Genomic DNA, 17,631 nt, shown 5'->3' with positions numbered 1-17,631 from the left:
GATGATTGATTCTCATCTCTCGTTAACACGTCTGGAAGAGCCAGAGGAGCATGTGGGAGGAGCCAAACTCTGCTCTAGTAATGCGGGAGGCTGATTACAGCCTTTACAGTTACAGCACATACCGCAAGACTGCAGGCTGAAATAGAGAGACAAAACACCAGTGCAACAGAGACGGTCAAGAAAAAGTGAAGGAAACAAAGGTAGCTAGAATATGTGAGATGTACTCCTGCATTCTCTTTCAGTCAAAACAACCGCCACCTTTATAGAAAGGCTTTTCTTTCAGTTCCTTTAAAAAACTCCTCACAAATACACTCAGACTCAGCAATGATTAAGGATAGGACGCCTCATAGGAAAAAAAGGGTGAGAATCTAGCCCGTGATGGGGAGTAAATAACAATGTAGCCACAATAGTACTGCATTTTTCACTGTGACTTTTGCTCAGCCGCTTTCAATTTTTTTGTAAAAATAAATAAAAATAATATTAGAAATAATCTATTGATAGATATATAAATCCTGAATCCTGAAAAAAAACTGTATCATAGTTTCCACAAAAATATTAAGCTGTTTTCACCATTGATGATAATCAGAAATGTTTCTTGAGTAGCAAATCAGTATATTAGAATGATTTCTGAAGGATCATGTGACACTGGTTTCAAATTCAGCTTTTCATCACAGGAATAAATTACATTTTAAAATATATTAAAATAGAAAACTTTAATTTTAAATTATAATAATATTTCACATTTTGTATGTATTTTTTGATCAAATAAATGCAGCCATGGTGAGCATTAGACACTTCTTTTAAAATATTAAAAAATCTTATTGACCTGAAACTTTTGAACAGTAGTGTATATATACACTACTATTAGCTACAAAATTAGCTACACACAATACTATTAGCTATAATATAATATAATAAATTATAATACAAATATACCATTAATATATGTATATTTAAAAATATTTAAATATATATTTCTACTATCCATATCGATATTAAATCAGCCATCTGCCACCCTTCCCTTGGCATTGGTATATTGGTCAACCGCTAGTTTGAACTAAGAACTCAAACAAAGTGTGAGTCTAGTAGCGCAACAGTACAAGAGTGTGACATGCCAACTGTTTATCAGTACAAGGGTATGACAGTATGCGAGAGCAGCTTTGTCACAGTATAACTCTAATAGTTTAGGAGCTGTCTTAAAGTCAACAGCTCTTGTAGCTGATGGAGCACAGCTCTCCCTGATGTTGACAAGCCGAGAGATCTGCACTTAATAAATAACACACAGCCATATAAGATGACTGTGATTGTGTACGTGCAAAAAAGAAGGCGTACAAAGAACGGGGGGAGTAAGACAAACCACCCTCGCCTCACTGTAATGCTGGGGTTTCAATCATATGCATTAATGAAGATTTTATGCAGGCTGATATGATAAACAGAGAGGGATAAATATATTGGGAAAGCTTGTGCATCCCAAGTGAGACAAATAGTGGGGTAAAACGACATCTGGGATGCGGGACACAGTGCTGCTGAAATAGGCTGTGAAATTGATTCCATGAAGTGAATCATGATTTAATCTGCCACAGACAACCAGGTATAAATATTTGCCAGTAAGAAATAAACGTTAACACTTACGGCACGCAACACATAAACACACATTCTCAAGGTTGCACTTGTACATGTGGGCACAAATGTTTAGTACTTACTGCTGGAATTTACTCTTGAAATATTCTAAATGTTTTAAAGCTGCATTAAGTAAATTTTTTCACATTAAAAGGCTTCAAACATATAGAATAAATAGCACTTCAGAAAAAAATATTTACAATTATGCAAACTTACATGAGATGAAGACTCCAACTAATTCAGTATATAGACTAATATATATTTTTAATGGTTTTTTTAGGCTAATGTAGCCTTGTGTGTGTGTGTGTGTGTGTGTGTGTATATATAGTTACTATATAAAATAATATATATTATGGTACATACAATATTTATATTTGTACATTTAAAAAATCAAGACATGTTTTCTACAGCATTTTATATAGATAGATAGATAGATAGATAGATAGAATTTTCATGAATAAATTAAAATTTGTATTTATTAATACACACAAATAAAACAATACACAATAATAAACAGCAGAATTATTTATTTACCAACATACATAAAGCCACATGGAGACTTCTGTGATTATGAAAAATATGCAAAATTGAAGATGTGAGAAAATTGTTGAATCAGAATTTTGAATTGCATCACTGAACAGACAGTTTGAACAGATTCACAGAACTGAATTAAATTTTCCAATTTTCAAAATGCTTTTTAGAAAACATTAGTTCATGTTGTTGAATCACTGTGACATTTCATTACACCAAATACACAAAATAATGTTCTTTTTAGCAGCATCATATGACCCCTTTAAGTGAGTGCTAGGAAGACAAATTCATATTACAGACTGAACTGAGAGCTGATTGGCTGAGAGAACGGAGTTTTTTAATTTTTTTTTATTATTATTTTAATGTTCCCCAGTTGGAAGTCCGTGACAAACAATCCCAGCTGGATTGAATTGTCAGAATAAAAAGTAAATGAGGTCTGCCGAGCAAAAACTTAAATAGTAGCCAGACAGACTCTCTGTGCCATCTCGCCGATATTAATTAATCTATGTCATTATTCAATTATTGGGAGAGAAATCAGGCAATTAGTGCAAAGACCAATTTGAAAGTGCAAACTTGGACACACTTACTCTTTAGACATTTGTGGAGGGCAGATGGATTATTTCCTCTCACGGTGCCCAAACGGGTCTTAAAGGGGTCATATGATGCGATTTCATTTTTTCCTTTCTCTTTGGAGTGTTACAAGCTCTTGGTGCATAAAGAAGATCTGTAAATTTGCAAAGACTAAAGTCTCAAATCCAAGGCGGGGCATAGAGGAGAAACAATAATGTACAGTATGTGGAAAATAATGTGGTTTTTTAACTTTAAACCGCATAAACACATTTCATTACACCAAATACACAAAATAATGTTCTTTTTAGCAGCATCATATGACCCCTTTAAGTGAGTGCTAGGAAGACAAATTCATATTACAGACTGAACTGAGAGCTGATTGGCTGAGAGAACGGAGTCTTCAGCAGCGAGTAAGTGACAGGATCAAACCACAGATCAGACCACACGCTTATTACACCGATGCCCCTTAGAGTCACATCTCTCAGTCCAACCCATTAACCTGCCGTCAGCCAAAATACACTGTAAAATAACACTTTCTGTGGTAGAATGCGATCAAAAGCTTCTGAGACTGTACTTTGAGTTCAGCAAAAAAAGACAAAATAATCTAATAAATTCCATGATAAATTATAGGATTAATATTTAACAAGAAGTTAAATATGCTGAGTACAGTTCCAATAAAATAATTTAAAAAACTCACATTTTGCTTAGGAATCATGGCTTCCAGGTGTCTTAAACTGAACAAGCAAGTTTTCTAATAAAGTCAACATTTGCAACCCGTTTTACTTTAATAACATGATGCATATTCACTACCTTCAAAAGTTTGATTGGTAACATTTTTAATGTTTTTTAAAGTCTCTTCTGCTCACCAAGGCTGCATTTATTTGATTTTTAAAAAATTATTAATTAATTAAAAACAACAGTAAAAAACAGTAATATTGTGATATATCTTTAGAATTTAAAATAACTGTTTTCTATTTTAACGTATTATAAAATGTCTTTTTTTTCTGTGATCAATGCTGAATTTTTATTATCATTACTCCAGTCTTCAGTGTCACATGATCCTTCACTTTAATATGCTGAATCGCTGCTCAACAAACATTTCTTATTATTATCATCAATGCTGAAAACAGCTTAATATTTTTTGAGGAAACTTCAGAATTCTTTGATAATTATAAAGTTATCTGAAAGTTACTGAAATTATGATTATTTTTTAATATCTTTGCTGTCTTGCTGTCACTTTTGATCAATTTAATGCATCCTTTCTGAATGAAAGTATTAATTTCTCTTAAAAAAACCTTTACTGTCCCACTGACCCCATACTTTTGAACAGTAGCGTATATGAGTGAAACAGGAAAAGAACTGATTTGATTGAAAAAATAAAGTGGTTTTATAGCGGTTTGAAAAGAAAGGGTTAAAAACAACAACCTGAAAGTCATTTGAGCAAAAAAAAAAAAAAATTATGAAGATATGTATTGATAAGGTAAACAGGGTCAATTTTGATTTCATGTTGTCTTGAACTGCTCCCTGTGCTTTGAAGCAGGATGAAAATGTGCACAGATCTGATTGACATTAACAATCTCTGGTCTGATAATGTCAGTGAGCTCATTCTAACGATTGGCTGAAACTCAAAATGTCACTAAGGTTAACAAAACAATTTAATTGGAAAAGTTGGTGTAGCACATATTACCGAAGAGATTGCGCTTAAAGACTGTATTATAACTCGAATGCTTCAACATAATTGCCACTTAAAAGCTCTGCTAGATTGCCCTTGTTCTTCAGAAATGGGATTGATTATTCAGAATATGATTATTCAATGAAGAATCCTCCCATTTATCAAATTTACAGCTCCGAAAAGGGAAACAGATTCCTGCGAGCTTATAAAAGCCCAGTGCTCATCGCCAAGGGTGAGCTGATTATCTGCTCAGGGGTACATGAGAGGTTAGAGTCCTTCAGAGGGAGAAGCTTTTATCTCATTCTGATTGTTATTAAGATATGACCATGCAAGGAAACAAGCTCATTGTGAACTCAAAAGCAGTTACGTCCTTCATCACTGTGAATTTTTGTTGATTAGAATATGAGACTAGGAAAGCAATGAAGTCTTGTAGCCATTAGAATATCATTTAGAAATCTCACTGTTAAAATGTCTGTGTTAAATGAGGCAACACTGTCAAAGAAGACACTGACGAAGTCTTAATTGTGTGCTTGACTTTTAAAAGTCAACATACAGTAAAATCCAAATTTACTTTCATAATATATTAACAATCTTTTGTGCACAATTAATAATTGCACAATATTTCAAAGACAAAAAAAATGAATTGTTTTAATCTAAATTACTTTCCATTCCGTCTGATGTCACCTAGGCCGTGCAGGTGGAGTATAATCATGTTAACCAGTGAAAAAAAAAATATTCTTTGAAGTTGTAAATAAAACAAAGATTATTGGATTGTTTTACAAGAAAATACTATTTCAGTTTTTCAACTTCAAAAAAATGTGTTACATGGCATTTCTTTGTAATTGTTTGTGACATTTAGTAGAAATGTATGAGTGAAAACAATAAAAGCAAGCCGGTTACTACACCATTTTTCCCCCCAGCTTAATAGCTATTTAGGGGCTACCGATGTAGTGAATATCATTATATAATCTTCCCCATTGTTAATGAAATAATTTAATGCCATTTATTAAAGGTGCACGCAGTAGCCTAACTGTAATCAAATCTCCAAAGACAAGATCATATTTTAACCGTACACTGTAAAAATTATTTTATCAAAGTTGTTCTTAATTGTGTGCTTGACTTTTAAAAGTCAACATACAGTAAAATCCAAATTTACTTTCATAATATATTAACAATCTTTTGTGCACAATTAATAATTGCACAATATTTCAAAGACAAAAAAAATGAATTGTTTTAATCTAAATTACTTTCCATTCCGTCTGATGTCACCTAGGCCGTGCAGGTGGAGTATAATCATGTTAACCAGTGAAAAAAAAAAAATTCTTTGAAGTTGTAAATAAAACAAAGATTATTGGATTGTTTTACAAGAAAATACTATTTCAGTTTTTCAACTTCAAAAAAATGTGTTACATGGCATTTCTTTGTAATTGTTTGTGACATTTAGTAGAAATGTATGAGTGAAAACAATAAAAGCAAGCCGGTTACTACACCATTTTTCCCCCCAGCTTAATAGCTATTTAGGGGCTACCGATGTAGTGAATATCATTATATAATCTTCCCCATTGTTAATGAAATAATTTAATGCCATTTATTAAAGGTGCACGCAGTAGCCTAACTGTAATCAGATCTCCAAAGACAAGATCATATTTTAACCGTACACTGTAAAAATTATTTTATCAAAGTTGTAACTTTAAAAAAAAGAGTATGTTTTAAGAGAAAATAAGAGAAAACTTATTTCAATGTGTTGCTTGCGGGTTTTTTTGGGGGAAATTTGCAGCAAATTCTGAGTGAAAATTGTTTCAAAACCAATGCCATGAGTAAATGATGACAGAATGTCCATTTTAGAGTGAACTATGCCTATAAAGTAATCAATTGATAATTCATCTAACAGTACAAAAGTAATTAAAATGAACTCAACCGAATCAAATCTCTGTGATTTCCATCCCAACGTTTCCTATGTCAGTAACACTAACACTAAGAGATCAGCTAAAGTCGACATAAAAACAACATTCGCAACTCATTTTACTTTCATAACATTATGCGTATACACTACCATTCAAAAGTGTGGGGTTGGTAACATTTTTTAATGTTTTTGAAGTAAGTCTCTTATGCTCACCAATGCTGCATTTATTAGATCAAAAACACAGTAAAAACAGTAATATTGTGAAACATGATTGCAATTAAAGATAGCTGCTTTTACTTAGTAAATCTTAAGATGTCTTCTGTGTTCCACAGAAGAAAGAAAGTCATACAACGACGTGAGTAATTGATGACAAAAGTTTCATTTTGAAGTGAACTATGGCTAAAATGATCAGTCAACTATCAGTCAAAGGTAATTGAAACAACTCAACAGAATCAAACCTCTGTGGTTTCCATCCCAACATTTCCTATGTCACTAACAGGCCCTGTTTTTTCCCTCTGTGACAGATCAGAGACTGCAGTTCAAAGGGGTTTTAACTCTGATCCTTTACATCCTGTTGCTTTGGCAGTGTGAGAATTTGAGACCAAGACATTCCTGCAAATTCTTCTGGGTACAGAGGAGCATCTGGCTGTAATGTCTGCAAGGAGACAACTGATATCAATAACAATGCAAATCTTAAGCAGATCAGGAAATAAAAATCAACTAACAAAGCGTGCACCAAAAATTATAAAGTAGAGGCAAGTTATAGTCAGCCAACACACACCCAAAGTCCAGCTCTACTCAGATGGCGGGCACATGTCCAGCGTAAACAGTCCTTTACTAACAGAAGAATGTTTTATTCATGAGTGCAAAGCCATCTCCACACATGAGCTATTATATTTCTCAACCCTCATTTATAGCTCTCATGTGCGATGCCCAGATAACAGGGGAAAATCGCCTGGAGGGCTGAGACGACACTGCAGGAAGTAACGCCGGCTATCATAACACCCAGCTGGAGGGATGACAGAGAAAGAGACATTTATCAACGCAGCAGAGGCACCTTTCAACACACGCCATGTACATCTCAATGCAGCGGCGCACCTTCACAATCACTACAGCGCCTGACATTAAGACAGAATCTAAAGATATTCTGGGGGCTAACCGGAAGAGGTGAAGCTTAAGATGAAAAGACAAAGCACAACAGCAGTTACTGCCATGCCCACCCACACACACACCTTGCTGTGTCACTGATCACTGCTTTTAGGAACTGTGGGAAAGCATGTGCACAGAATGCTTTCAGTAAAATACATGTTTAGAAAGGAAAATGTTAAAGGGATAGTTCACCCCAAAAATGTTTACTCACCCTAATGTCTTTCCAGACTTGTATGACTTATTTTCTTTTGTGGAGCACATATTTTGAAGAATAATTTATCTGTTTTTGTCCATACAGTGTAAGTTAGTTGGGTCTAAAACAGCACTGGACCCCATTTACTTGTAAGTAAATAAATAAATTATATATATATATATTCCTCCAAAAAAGAAAAAAAACACATTTTGAGCTCCACAAAAGAACTTAGTCATACAGGTTTGGAACAACATGAGGGTCAGTAAATGGATTTTAAATGGAAGTAAAAGGAACTATCCCTTTAAGCAGACAGATCTTAAAATAAGCTTTAGATGCTATAAAAGCTTCCTTGCTGTACATAACAGATGCCATGAAAAGTTGTCTGCGCTTGCTTGCAGAGTGCTGAAATGCTATTTGTGAACCCATTCGCTATCCATGGTCCTGAAAGGAACAGCATGCTGGATCTCTTTTGAGATTTCAGTTTAACATGCTCATTACTCTTTCTTTTCATTGGTGAGACATCTACATGTGTTTTTAAGCCTTTTTTTTTATGTTGTCAATTCAATTTACCTGCAATAAAATGTGCTCTGTTGGTCAATAGATCCATATATACCGTATATGTTCACCAGAAATCATCCAAACCTCACAGTGAAAATATTTGGCATCCAACACATAGTTACAGTCTGAAACTGTTGAAGATTATATCTAAAATACAGATAGCAGGACCAACTTACCCAGGCATCTGAACAGTTATAAAGTAAATGACATATGGGATGAATCTTTTAAATACATCATTATTAAATCCACATAAGGTGAGTGAGACATCCACTTATTGTAATTTATACAACGATAAAGGTATGATTTACAGAGGTACCACTTAAGTTTCACATTCACTTGCAATGTGGTTATGCACAAGCACAACTACAGATGTGTATTTGATGATAAACCTCACAGCCAAAGAATACATCATTCACAGATTAACATTTCAGAATCGCCTTGCTTTTATTGCAAACAAACATGTGCTGAAAGGTTTGATTTCTTGTCTTTATATACCTGCAAAGGAGAGTCTGTTCATCTTCGGTGAAAGCAAAGACGCACTGATTGATATTTTCCCCAAAGAAACAATTATTCCCTTCATAGACACCTTAATCTGCATCATCTACGTGAAAAATGATCACATCCAAAAATCACTTCACCTTAAAATCATCTGCAAAAGTATAAGGCATTTTAAAAAAATGAAAGAAAAACCAGCAAAAATAAACAAACGTGACAGGTATGCTGCGAGAAAAGTTTCCATTAAAACGTCACCAGGTCTGAAAATGACTTTCGGGTAAAGAAAAGACCAAAATAAAAGCAAATGCTTCGCTCGGTGACATCAAAATCACAAAACTCTCATGAACAACAGCGCAAAATACAAGCAAAGCATATCTACAGCAAAAGTCTATGGCAGAGAACAAAAAAGGAAAAAGGGTTCAAAACAAATATCATCGTACATACGTAAAAATAGACCTGCCAAGGCCATTTAAAAACCAGTTGCATGATTTCACACGACTGCAAGCACGTACTTGGCCAGTGTCACTCAGTACTGAATAGGAATCACTGCATACTAAAAACTTGAGGTACGGATCGAAAAACGCATCAAAACAACACTTTTTCAAATCTCAACGCTCAAACCCCAGCAAAAGGAGAGAGAAAAAAAATAAAAAAAGAGCAAGTGAAAAGACAAAAAGGGTTACAAAAAGGCCTGGAAACGTACTCACCGAGTGGGAGTAAAATGTTGCGATAAAAATGCGTTATGGCACAAAACACAGTATGGCGAATGAAGCGCGATCGTTCTCTCTCAGTCTGTGAGCCCTCGCTGCTGTCACGTGACTGCTGCTGCCTTGCGCGGCGGGAAGAGGAGCTGACAGGAGACGCCGTTGTAGTCGTTATCATTCCACAATGAGAGCCTTCTGTGATTCTCCCGTTGTATTTTTTACCGTCTCTTTTAAGCTTGCGGAGCTCCCATGATGTCAGACTCAACGTAACGTCTAAAGAGAGCCCCTCAACGCCGTCTTTGTTGTTCTTGCTGTTCGTTTTTATATTTTGCTACGATAAACAAGTAATGTGAGGTGTGTATGTATGTGTATGAGATATTACATCTTGGATAATGTCGTTAATAATGGCATGAAAGGCAGTTTTAGCTCCGTGCTTTCTTCTTTTTTTACAGAGGTTTATCTGATGCAAATAGCATCGTGCAGCATCAGTACATTCCTCCCGTAACATTTATCACGTCTAAATGAAGACTCTCCATTGCCATGTTTTCTCGTCTTTTCCATATAAAAGGGGGAAAAAAGATAATTAAATCATAATGAAAGGCATGCAATGAAACGTTTAAAAGATCCCAGATAATTGGTATTCAGATGCCAAAAACAATTTCCTCATGTAGCCTAAAAAGAAAACATTGTGTTTTGTGGTAAAATATAGTGAAATAGAAGCAAAAGATAGATAGATAGATAGATAGATAGACAAAAGGTTCCCAAAAATCTTGAAATTTAATTGATGTTACATAAGCAATATGCAAAAATTTACATGACAGACTGAATAGGAAAGGCAATTTTGTACATTTTGTAAAAATGTGTGGCTACAACAATATGGAATGTGTGAATATAGCTTCATGTTTTTTCCCTCCATGCAGCCTACTGCAAGTTTTATTATTTGCATTTATTTTTTATTCATATTCTGTTTTATTATTAGCATTGTTATTTTTCCTTGGCTTGCCACCCACCAATTTAGATGCTAAACTAATTGGTGATCTGATGTCAAAACCATTGCTCACATGGAGAGAGAAAAATATATAGTGTTCTGCAGAACTAACAGTGTTCAAACGAGCCTGGATAAGTGTTCAAATTAATGTTTTGATACTGCTTGTGCTATAACTTACATATGTATGCAAAAGATATCATTCTGCTACTGTGATTTTAACTAGAATAACACTATTATTTCCAGTTTCAGATGACACATAGATCAACAGATCGATCAATAGTCTAATAATTAGTTTGATACATATTGAGAATAAATTTAGCAACGTGGGACATGGTCAACCACAACATCTTTATACACTGTGCTATGTTGAGGCTGCTGAACAAACCATGCATAATACAGGCACTGTGATGGAGTTTGTAAGCTTATCATGCCTGACCAGGTAGAACATGGGAGACACACTGCAGAGAACATGAAGCTGAGGTTAAGGCTGATAGGCTGTTGCAGTGCTGGGCTGTTTTTTTTTTTTTTTTTACTGAAGTTTCCGGAGTCTGCGTTGCCCTTGAGCATTTACTCTGATGGCATTGGTTCAAAAATCTTTTTTTCGAGGACCAAGCCAAGAAATACATGCACAGCCTTGGACTGTGCAAATACATCCAGTGGTTTGATATTTTATTAACTCATTGCTGGATGCAAAGCACTGATGACCGTCCACAGCTCATTAACTTAACCTTCACTTTGCCAATAACCACAAGTGTCATTAGAGGCAGTAAGATGCACAAATTGTTATGAGCTGTAATACCATACTGTCAGATTCAATTGCAAACGTACGTCCCTTCGAATCCTTGAGTCAATGGCAGGAAAACACACAATGTTTATCACGCAAGGCATTATTGGCCTGTTCAAGAATTCCTCAGCAACCTCCACCTAGTGAAATATTAATCAATAAATGTGTATGCATTATTTATCAGCTGATTCAGAGCATTCAAGAAATCGGGCATCTTTCAGCAGTGCGTGTGCTGCAGTAAAATAGGAAAAGTATCAATATCAGGATAGAGGAAAGCGCGTTCTTTTGTGCTTTCTGTGTACATTGTGTTCGCTGACAGATCATACGTTATTGTATTTGCTCTGTTGGCTTTATTACAGCGCTGCAGCCCAATCCCACGATTCTGTTTTAAATCAAAGAGTGACTGGATGCAAATATTTGTAAAATCTTTTTTGTAATGAAATTAACACAATGTCTGACAGCACAACTACAGCGCATGCTTCTTATTTCAATTCATCAGAGAAGGCTTTATGCTTTCTATTCTCTATTGTTCAGAGTCTTCAACCAGATGAAGTTTGGCGCTTGGGAATATTTCTAGGCAATTATTTCAGAAATGCAATGATCTCAGTTTATGCTTACGTAAGACCGAGTTTTAGCACGAACACTCCGAGGTGCCAAAGAGCACAGCGGGTGACACTGAGGCTGTTTGGTCAGCGGTTTTTATTGTTTCATGGTGTACTTTGAGTTTATCACCACGTTTGAAATAGAAGAAATTTCTGTAATGTAATTCTCTGCATGGCCAAAGCCCAGTCGGTGGCCTGCCTGGAGTAGCCGGATGTTTTTTCTGCGCTGATTTATATGCAATATGGACTTCATTTCCTTTATTGCCACATAGGTGGATTATTTTATTTACGTTGCTGCCTTTCAACACAGTGTTGGAGTCATGTAATTGTTTACTATAGTTTAAGAACAGATTGATGATTCATTTTTAGAAATGTGTGCCTAGCACAGGCAGATGGCTTCTTCTCCATAGGGGTGTTTTTGTTTGCTTTATTTTTTATCCTGCTTACCAAGTTGCTTTTTCTCACTCAAGGGAGTTCTTCACCCATTTCACTGTTTTATGATTAAAGAAATAGTTCTTCCAAAAATGAAAATTTGCTCAAAATTTACTCTCAGTCCATCAAAGATGTAGATGAGTTTGTTTCTTCTTTGAAACAAATTTGGAGAAATCTAGCATTACATTACTTGCTTAACAATGCATCCTCTGCAGTGAATGGGTGCCGTCAGAATGAGAGTCCAAACAGCTACTAAAAGCATCACAATAATCCACAATACTCAATTAAAGTCTTGTGAAGTGAAAAGCTGCGTGTTTGTAAGAAACAAATCCATCATTAAGGCATTTTAACTTTAAGTCATGGCCAAAATACGAACCCATAATCTATAATCCATAATAATCCCTAAGTGAAAAAGTTAATCCCCTACTGATCTCTCACATAAAAATCCACCAACATATTTGTTTAGAACTGTTTTGGACTATTTTTGCTTGTAATCAGTGCTTGATCTGTGCATATTTCTCTCCTGATTCAGATTAGATGACTTTTTCACTGGAGAAAGCAATATTATAGATAGAGGACTTGTATTTTAGACAGCAGCAATGGTTTGAATTTAAAAACATCTTTATAATGTATTTGTTCCATTCAAACATGCAGCTTTTCACTTTAGAAGATGTTAAATGGATGGACTGGATTTGTGTGGATTACTTGTGAATTATTGTGATGTTTTTATCAGCTGTTTGGACTCTTATTCTGACGGCACCCATTCAGTGCAGAGGATCCATTGCTGATCAAGTGATGTAATGCTAGATTTCTCCAAATCTGTTCTGGTGAAGAAACAAACTCATCTACATCTTGGATGGCCGGAGGATAAATGTAAATGTTCATTTTCATAATTTCACTATACCTACAATGGTACGGGTTCTCTGTAATGATTCTTAGTGACAACAGTATTGTTAAAAGCATTACTTTTTTAAATCACATTCAAAATCCAAACAAATTTTACTGTGTTATTTTTTGAAAAATAGGTGGCCTGTGGGTTCAGGTTGTTGGTGGAGGACAATAAAGCAGGTACCAGCCGACTTAGATGAGCAGCACAAAGTGTCACGCATGCGACAAACGAGGGCTGCCGTCACCTTCACCTCCCCCTCCACATGGCCTTGAGATCAGCAGGGTGATGTTTCCAGAGCTGACTACACTGTATTAAACATGGATGCCGGCAAACAAGCTGCAGTGAAGAGAGAGGGCTTGGTCCTCTGTCTGTCTGAAGGAAAACAGCATACGTATTAAATGTTAATAAACGACTGCAAAGACACAAGTCTGAAGGCATCTCCCTAGAGCAGAATGAGCAAAGCCAATTATGTCCGCCAACTCAACCTGCACCACTGGACCATCATGGGAAATTACAATGACTTGACCCTTCGATTGTCATTTAACTTACACTTCCTTAATGGACTCATAAAATGTATCTTATCTGTTAATGGCCTATTAGTGCAATGAAATAGAAGCTCGAGGGAAAACGCGTCAGAATGCACCAGGAAAAATTTTTTAAAAGTTTCTCCCACAGTTCAAACTGAGTCTTTTACTAAACAAAAACATATTTTGTCAGAGACCACAATTTCTAATCAGTTTTTACCATCTAAATAATCACCAACTTACCCATAACGTTAGTTTATGGAGTTGGTATGTAGGAGAGCCCAGGTTTGTGACATGCAGTCTCTTCTGATTTTTTCCTAGAATACAAAAATAATTATTACATAATAAATTAATTAATATTAATTAAATAAAATTGTTATTTAACTTTCAATAATAATTATTACAAATATACAATGGTTAAATAAAATTATATATGCACAGGTGAGCCTTATATATTTGCATGCTTACTACTGTTATGCAGTAAAATATTTGCAGTTAATTGTACTCATTATCACTATTATATTAACTATAACTATAATTACATTTTTTGTAAATGTCAACAATTGTCAAATGACATTTTTTGTTTGCTGCAAAATCAGTTATTTTGGGTTGCAATAATCAGTTCTCCAAGATCCTGTTGGGACTGAAGTCATAATCTTTTGAAATGAAGAAGGATTTAGAGGATCTGGGATGTGTAGCTTGCATCAGTATTGCTTTAATAAGTGTTATCTGGGGCAATCTAAACAAATAACCTTAAAAACAAGAGGATGGGGTTGGTGAGATGTGGCCACACTGAATGAATGATTTATAAAAGCTTACAAAAAACAAAAAAAACAAGCCAGTCTTAACACTCTTCTGAAGTGCGTTCTACTTGCAATCCGTGCAGCAATTGACTTGTCCTTCCCTAAACTTGCACCTGCGATTCCGACAAGACAATTTGAACCTTCTGCAAGAAAATCCTCATATTACATTCAAGCCCTTCTCAGCCTGACAGCCCCTCCAGATGTCTGACGCTTCACACCGCTCTCGTACGCTTACACTGACGCACGCTTCTGCGCACCGCCGTGCTTTGGCCCTGAGATTCAACTGAAAGACATCGTGCTCTTAAGCTTGTAAATTAGAGTGCTCTGGTTATGATGGTTTTCATCAGACACGTCACACTAAATTGCATGTGAAATGTGCTTGATGGTCTTCACTTTGCTCCTGGTGGAGATTATTCCACCCCAGTGGATTCTCTCTCTCTCTCTCTCTCGATCGACCCTCCTGCCTCTCTATTCTTTCTATCTTTCATCTTCTCATTCTGCCAGTCTCTCCAGCTTTGCCTTTTTCTTTCTGACAGACGCCATTCTTTGCTTAAGGAAACAGGTGACCTGCTCTCTCATGGCTCTGCCAATCAAGCAGTGAAAGATGTGACAGATTTTTTTCCCTGTAATAATTTTTTTATCATTAAATTATTTACATCATTTTGACGAGCACTATAGTTCAATTTAACTGTTTAGTTGTACAACAAATAGATGATAATTTAATATAAAAAACGGCAAACAACTGTGCTTACATTATGAAAGATGCAGGATTTTCTCCACTTTTGACGTCAAAAATATAAGGGCTGCGGAAAAATAAAAAGGTCTTACTGTCACCTGTGGGACGCTTGGTGCTCTTTTTTCGTTGTCTTTTTACCCCATCACATATTTTAGTAATCATCATAAATTACATATAATGTGAAAGCTTAAAACCTCAAAATTCATCCTCTGAAAACTATTTTGAAATTAGACATTGCATTACCATGGAAATGGTAAATCTTTTGGCGGTCTCCTCCCCCTTAGCAGGCGGGGTCAAATGTCATATTGCAAAATGTATTACGGTCTTTTAGAATCAATAATTTTTATAATCTTGACAAAATACATATCGTTGGAAAGGTCTGAGTCTCACGATTCCATATCCTCACGACTCCTGAAGTAAAATTGACAGAGAAATTTAGACATTTGTGACAGAAAAATGCATTAAAAAAATTCAGTGGCGTTTGGGTGTCACCCGGTGGCTGTTTGTGGTATAACGCCCTAAATAAAATCTGACAGGAACCTACATTTTTGTTATATCAACTTCAAATTTGGAACAACTTATTTAGACATAAGGAAGGCTTTAATTTTATTGCAATTTTAGACAGGAGTGTAAATTTCGTCTAACAGTAGGGGGGGGGGACAATAAACAACATTTCTCAACAGCAATTTTTGAAGGGGACACAAATAATACAGCTAAAATTGTACTTGTAAGGATATGTATACACAGAGGAATGGCTTACTACTATTAGTGCAGCAGGGAGACCGTGCCAAATTAGACAACTTAAAGCTGTTGTGGTCACGTCGAGACAGCGGTCGTGTCCATTGTAGACATTACTATACTGTGTTGCCAAGTCCGCGGTTTTCCCATGGAATTGGGCTACTTTATCACTGTTGCCGCGGGTTGTTTTTCATGTCCGCGGGTTGAAGCGACCCTAATAACGTGTATTTTAGCCCCCGGAACGTGATTTTTACTGGGGGACCCCCTCGAAACGCAGATAGTTTGTGCTAGTTTTGAGTAGCAGTTTGGCTGGTTTTGTTATGAAAACCTGGCAACCCTTTGCCTCAAGCAGGTTACGTTATTATTGCTAACATATTTATTTTATATAAAATTTAAAAAAAAAATAGTACAGTGCATTTTCTTTACAGTACATTTAAACTTCTATAACTATTTGATACTTTCATATTTTGAAATATTCCACTTCTACAATAATTTGGTGATTGTCTTCTTTAAAAAAAGAGTCCAACCTTAGGTCTATATTCAAACGCGTTCATGAATTATAACAATTTAAGTTTGCATAGTGCACTTTCACATCTATGTTCAAAAATGGGGGGGTGACAGTTAAAGGCAGAGTATTCGTCCCATGCACTGAAAGTTCTCTCCTCCACATCACGAGTAGACACGCCCCTTATTGCTGATTGGCTACAAGTTTGTTTTGCTATTCGGCCCGAATCAGTTTTCTAAAGTGTTTTTGAAAAATCACATACCCTGCCTTTAAAGGGTTAAGGTGTTTACATGACCTTACACTTCATAGTGCATAACTGGTGTAAGATCATCCATGTAAACGTATTAAAATATTTAAACTGGATAAAGCAAGAGCATGGTTTTGGATGCAGCTTTTACATCAATTATGTTTGACTTGAATTAGTAACAAATGCCACGGCAGGGCTGAGAAATGCATTGCTCGATGCTCTGCTGGCACATATCTGATGCGAGCCTTTCTTTGATGTGCATATTAGAGCATGCGTTAGACCATGGGAGCAATGTTTCGCCGACCGATTCGAGACAAACGGGATCCTAGCGAGCAGATGTGTTCACATTCCTAGTGGGAATCAGGCAAGACTCCAGTGACATTTAAGCAGACTTTCCCATAAAATACAATTTATAGTAACTTCTTGCTTGAGATGTGTTGTAATTAACGAATTAGTCGGTAGTTGCTCCATGCATATCCTGCCTCGTAAACCAATAAAATTGCTCTTTTAATTGAAAATAAACAATAAACGGCAGCTGCTGATTTTAAAAGACACTCGGTTGATGTTCGGTTTAGAAAATTTGAATGCAGCTTGAAGAGTAGTGGGACAATGCTGCAGTCCATTGTGGGATATTCCTACTTGATCCCTTTGACTTCCCAACATAAAGGCATTTCATTGTCTGAAGCTCAGAAGATGATAAAGACACACAAACGCTACTGTTGGCTCTGCAAATGTTCAGTTATCAACAAAAGACGTCTCCTGGCAACCAAATTGCTATGCACGTGTACGATTATCAACAAAGAGCTTCATTTACTGTGACCCTGCAAACGTTTGCTAAACAGATTTTGTTGTCATGTCACTTGCATTTCATTTGCCTAAAAGTGAATGTTTATCATTAACTATGTGCATCTCTCTGGGTACGACTGTGTTTGCATGTATTTTTCTGTCTCTCACTTTTGTTTCTTGGCCAGAACAACTGTTCTAACAC

The 17,631-nt window shown here is 35.8% G+C and overlaps 1 protein-coding gene across 1 annotated transcript in view; it reads right to left on the bottom strand.

Annotated features, from left to right (window-relative positions):
- Positions 1–8,904, bottom strand: part of LOC107731787 (RNA-binding Raly-like protein) — a 140,156-nt gene extending 131,252 nt beyond the window's left edge. Inside the window, exon 1 of the mRNA XM_016542958.1 lies at positions 8,692–8,904. The gene's annotated coding sequence lies outside the window, so the exon portion shown is untranslated. The remainder of the gene's footprint in view (positions 1–8,691) is intronic.
- Positions 8,905–17,631: the final 8,727 nt, after the last annotated feature.

Source organism: Sinocyclocheilus rhinocerous, unplaced genomic scaffold (genome assembly GCF_001515625.1).
Source record: "Sinocyclocheilus rhinocerous isolate Xijiao unplaced genomic scaffold, SAMN03320098_v1.1 scaffold1721, whole genome shotgun sequence".
Classification (NCBI taxonomy): domain Eukaryota; kingdom Metazoa; phylum Chordata; class Actinopteri; order Cypriniformes; family Cyprinidae; genus Sinocyclocheilus; species Sinocyclocheilus rhinocerous.
The sequence above is the reverse complement of the archived record's forward strand: the minus strand, read 5'-3'. Positions and strand labels throughout refer to the sequence as shown.